Below are 6,000 nucleotides of genomic sequence, written 5' to 3'. Positions count from 1 at the left end.
CAACCGATATATATATATATATATATATATATAATTTATATAATTATATAAATATAATTATTTGTAAAGAACCTATGATGTGCCAGACAATATAGTTGTACATATGTGTACACATACATGTACATTCATATATGTGTATGAATGTATTGTGTATATGTGTGTGCATGCTGAACTTGTCAACTCTTAGAGTGGAAACTAACAATACAGGCCTAGGAAATGTTATATAGAATATAACTACTTTTTTGTCACAGCAACATGCTTAGGGTATAAGTAATTGGAATGACTGCCCCCACACACCAAGTATTTTTGGAATTGTTGGCTTCTGAGGAAGCACACACACAAACACACATGTACACACACACACACACACACACACTCCTATTGCTTTAGGGTAATAGTGCTACCAGGAGATGGTAGGAAAGAAGGGTAGAAGGAGAAGGTAGCTTAGACAATTGGTGCTAAAGAAAATCCTCTGTATGTATGTAGTTAGTTCATAAACATCAAAATCAATGGTGAGACTGCCAATTCCCCAGATTGGAGAACAGCACATGCGAGATAGGGCATGGAGTATAGAGTCAGGAAGACCCAAGTTCAAATTCAGCCTTCAAAACTTACTAGCTATGTGACCCTGGGCAACTTACTTAACCCTTTTGCCTCAGTTTCCTCATCTGTAAAATATGCTAGAAAAAGAAATCACTCCAGTATTTTTGCCAAGAAAACCCCAAATGATGTCATGAAGAATCAGATACACATGAAAAATAACTGAACAACCACAACCACAACCACAACAACATGCAGAATTAGAGTCTGTGCCAGCAAGATTACAGCAATATCAAGGCTTGTTTTTCTCAAAGTTTTGTAATAGATTCCCCCACTTAAACTGCTCAGACTGCCATTTAGGAGCACCTTTCCTTCAGGTTTATTTTTGATGTTTATTCTAACATAGTTTCATCCTATATAAAAGGGAAAGAAACATTGTGTGAACCAACAGAGGCCCTACAACTCCCTAGGAGTAGCTCTATGTTTTGATGATTAAAAAAAACAACAACAAAGCAAACTACTACCTTTTAACCCCCATGTCCCAAAGTCTTAATTCAAAGGAGAGAGGGAGAGAAAGAGACAGAGAGAAACACAGAGAGAAATCTTGTTCAAGAAATCCATAACCTTTGGGATTATGTAAATGCTAGTTATGGTTTGGGGTTGTGTTTTTTTTTTTTTTGGGGGGGGTCATACTAGAGTACTTTTCTTTTTCTGTCCAGACTAGAGTACTTACCTTTTTATTTTCTTTTATTATTTGGAAGTTGCTCCAAACCCTTGCTTATTTTATTTATCTTCATTGGATCTTTCCTACATTCTTAGGTCATTGTTAAGGTTGTTGAGCAGAAAAACACTTTTCTAGATACGAACATATTATGATTTTATACAAACATAAGACTATATGTGCTTTCTGTTTCATATCCAATACCTTTCCTGACAGAGTCCAGCTTGTTTTCTTTAAGCTAATTATTGCAACTCTTTTTTCCCCCCCAGAGAATCCATTTTTCACCTCTTTAATCATTTTAGTCCTTCTTCTCTGGACTCTCTCCAATTATTCCATATCTCTTTAAGATGTGGAGAACAAAGCTTGCCACAACACTCAGACTGTCACTAATGAGGCTTTCAAATGTCAAGGCTAGTGAAATTCATCAATCATGAGCAGAAGAATGGTGTAGGGGAAGGAATACTGGTGCTAGGAGTTAAGGAACCATGTTCCCAGTTAAGGTTCATTACCTAGCTGCGTGACCTTGGGCAAGTTAACTCACCTCTCTTCTTCCTTTGTAAAATGGGGGGACTAGACAGCATTCCAATGTCCCTTAAATCTACTCTAGCTCTCTGATTCTAAGTGGGGAAGGCAGTCTAAGTTGGGGTAGGGAAGAATATTATATGAGAAAAGGTTTGTGTAAAGGTAGGAATGAGCTACCCACATTTTGGGGATGACAAGTAGACCAGACTGGCTGGAGTATAGTTTGTAATAGTGAGTGATGAGAGAGAAGGTTAATAAAGGTAGATTGTGCCAAATTGTAAAGGGCCTTAAATGCCAGGCAATTTTCTCCAGTTTGATAAGAATATTATATGGAACATAATAAAACAAATCACCAAAATCCAACTGGATTATATATAGTCAGTCAATAAACATTAAAGGACTCACTATGCACCAGGTACTCTCTATCATTCTCATCAGAGAAGAAAATCTAAAGTTTCATTCTGGCTCTGCTGCTTGCTGTGGGCAATTCCATCTGCTTTTCTAGCCCTCAGTTTCTTCGTCTATAAAATCAAGAAGCCATATTGGGTGATCCCTAAAGTCACTTTAAAATTCCATCATGTTATGACTAAATTATCTAGAATATTTCTTCCACAGCTAAAATCATATGATACTATAATTCTATGACTAAATAATCTCAAGGATCTCTTCTGATTTTAAAAATCCTATAATCATCATCATTCCTTAGATCTTTGGGGCATTCAATGATGCAAATTGTTGTACTTTAGAATATTGGCAGATATTTAAATGGATGACTTTCCCATTCATCTCTATCTTAAAAGATGCAAATTTTAAAAAATCTTTTCCAGTCTTCAGGACACTTGTGTGCATCACATGTTTTTTCATTGCTCTTTTTTTGGATTTATTTGTAATTTAGATTCTTTCTAAATTATGGCATTACACAATTTACAACAATGCTGGGAAAATACCATTATTAAAGAGAAAAGTGTTGGTTTTTTTTTTACAGAAATGAGTTTAGGGTTGTTGAAAACACTACATAATTTTCCAGCTATAAATGAATCTAATCTCTTCCTACTATTTCCCTAGAGAGTCTAATCACAGGTATCTTTAATCTAGCATCTACAAAATATTTTTTTTAATTTTGATAACTGCATTTCAATATATTTGGATTCCTTTATAACCTCATGTATTTTATTTTATGTATTTAAAGGCATTATTCTGCAAAAGGTTTGATATACTTCATCAGACTGCCAAAGGGGTCAATGACCCAAAAAGGGATTAAAAACACTTGGAAAGCAGTTTTTGGTTGGTATTTATTTAATGACTTTTACACAATGACCCATGTTTGATTCTGGCTGAAATTTTGTACTTTTTTTTCCCTTGGAAACAATCTGAACTCTTAAAAGGCGAGGCAAAAGATTTGCTAGCACTGCTGATTACTACTGAATTAAATTCTCTTTTATTGGGCTGGATTGGTTTGAGGGGAAAATTATCCAAAACATTTGCTGCTCCTGTTTACTAGGCTAAGTATAAATATGGGCTAAGGCAAGAATCTTGACCTGATTACTGCATATTTACATTATCTAACCTCAACTGGGCACTTACGGAAATCCTTTTATTCATCTCTTGTTGACCACCTATCACTCATTTCCTCCCCCAGTGGCTGTTCCAAAGTCACTCAGAGCTGTTCTTCTTTCCTCGGGCCCTCAAACTCTATCCCCAAAGCCTTCTGTATCAGCAGATGACCTCTCAGAATATCTGAGAAGATTGAGATCACTATACATCAGCTCCCTCATCTCTCCACTCATCTAAAAACAATTGTCTTCTTCCACCCTTTCCTTCTTCCCCCATCTCAGAGAATGATGTGGCCCTCCACATTGCCAAGGATAACCTCTCCATTTGTTCAAGATTTCATCCCCTCCTATATCCTGTGGGACATAAAAAAAACCCTGTATTATTTTTTTTTCTAATTTTCAACTCCTTCCCCCTTACTGGTTTCATTGCCCTCCACCCCTTAGTTTGTTTAACAAATGGTTAATTTTGGGAGCACAATTCTTTGCACACAAGTGTTTAGTAAATGTTGAATGATTCAATAATAACAATATTTGACTGAATTTACTTCAGCTCCTTAATCTAATCTGGAAACCTCGTCACTAAACAAATTTTGGGTATTTATGCTATTAGTGTTAATAATCATGAATTTCCAAATGAAAGCTAGAAGGAATCTTCAAAAGAGAATTTTTATTCTCTTTACAAAGTGTATTTGGGTTTGCCAATTACAAGCAGAAAATAAGATTCAGTTATTTGTTGGCAGGAAGTAGGTAGATTTCAACAGTTTTTACATACATCAAAAATGTTGAATTTGATTTTTCCCATTCATACTTTATGTGAGAAACCTATCTCATCTAGTTTAAATGATTAGTAAGTATAATAACTTTTTCTTATCCAAATCCATCATGAAGATAGCATAAACAAGAGAAAAACTCATTGGATTTTGTAACAGAGGACCTGGGTTCCAATCTCAGCTTTGTACCTGTTATGTTGTGTCTGACTCCTCTGGACCCCTTCTGGCAGTTTTCTTGGCAAAGATGGTAGAGTTTTGCCATTTGCTTCTCCAGCTTATTTTACATATGAGGAAACTGAGGCAAAGAGTAACTTGCCCAGAGTCACACAGCTGGTAAGTGTCTGAGGCTGGATTTGAATTCAGGTCCTTCTGACTCTTTGCTAGCACTCCATCCATTTTGAGCAAATCAACTATTCTCTCTGTGTTTCAGTTTCCTTATTTGTAAAATAAGGGAGTTAAACTACATGACTGTTAAGGTATATCTCAGACCTTAGCCAATGATCATCCATGTATGAGAGAGGTGCTAGCAGTACTTTGATACCTCATATCTAAATTGCAATGAAATCACTAAATCAGATTTTATAGTAGCTATTACCATTTTAAGTTCATGTGAGAATATTGCCACTTACTCAAGTGCCTTGATACAAATAAATTGTGCTGTTCATGACTAAAAATCTGCATTTGTTGTTGTGGGGGAAAATGGACGTGGAATCAAAGGATTTGGGTTCTAATCCTGGCTCTGTTAATTACTGAGTTATCTTGGCTATATCATTTAACTTCTCTGTATAGCAGTTTCTTCATCTGTTAAAAATACAAAAGTTAGAGCAGGTCATCTCTGAGACCTCTTCAAGTTCTAAACCTATCACCTTTTCAAATGTTTACACAATTGTGAAATTTATATAGATACATACTGTAACAGAATACATGGATGTCTGAGTAGTCTCAACAAGGATTTGAAACTGTTCCTTTGTACATTTAAACTGTATGTTAGGATTTCCAAAAGGGAGTACTTCTACTAATGTCTTAGATCAATTTATCAAATCTGATAGTTAATCCAACTGGCAAACACTTGAGTTGGCTTTCCAAATAACCTAAAAGAAGATTCATTTTTGGCAGCAGATTAGAGAATATTTCTTGGTTCAATAGCAAAATGATATTACGAATCTGTAATAAATTATTAATAAGTTGTGAGATACACACATGTATATACAAAATATATGTAAGGAGAAATGACCAGGAGACAGATTTTGAAGAGACAAAGGTAGAAGGAAGGGAGAAGAGCAAGGAGAAAGGATAGCACTTAGAAGAGGATTCTTAAGAGTGGAAAGAAACAGAAAATCATCCAGAAGGCAATCCTTCACTTCCTCTTCTCTCCTTTCTCTGTCCCTCATGATCTCTCTCTTTCTCTAGCACACACACACACACACACACACACATACAAATGGTGAGCCCTATGTAGGTAAGTAGTTTTCTCCAAAACATTTAGATTTCATGGGTGGTAATTTCTAAGTCTTGTTCCTGTGACAACTTTCTCAGTGATTTTGTACCACTCTTCTGGGGGCAATCCAGCTGTGTCCAGGAGGCAGAGATTTGTTGCTTTATTAGAACCATTATATTCCCATTTATCATAGTCCTCCTTATCTAGCAAACCCTAATGAGACTTTTTTTTTAACTAAAGAGTATTTCCATAAAGTTTGTAGAAACAAGTGTTTAAAATGCTTTCTGCTTTGGAGATCATAGATGAACAACTTGGGAGCATTTTGGAATTGATGTCATTGTAAAGGACCTGGTGGCTTAAACTTCATTTGACCCATGAATTCCAACAGAATTTAGTTATAAAAATAACAAAGGAACTCATCTTGCAAGGAAGGACCTAGGAGAATCTGTCCTTAAT

The sequence above is a fragment of the Petaurus breviceps genome, unplaced genomic scaffold (assembly GCF_028583685.1).
Source record: "Petaurus breviceps papuanus isolate PSGF00001 unplaced genomic scaffold, PetGlider_PUasm1.0 91133, whole genome shotgun sequence".
In the NCBI taxonomy this organism is placed as follows: domain Eukaryota; kingdom Metazoa; phylum Chordata; class Mammalia; order Diprotodontia; family Petauridae; genus Petaurus; species Petaurus breviceps.
Note: the sequence above shows the minus strand (reverse complement) of the source record.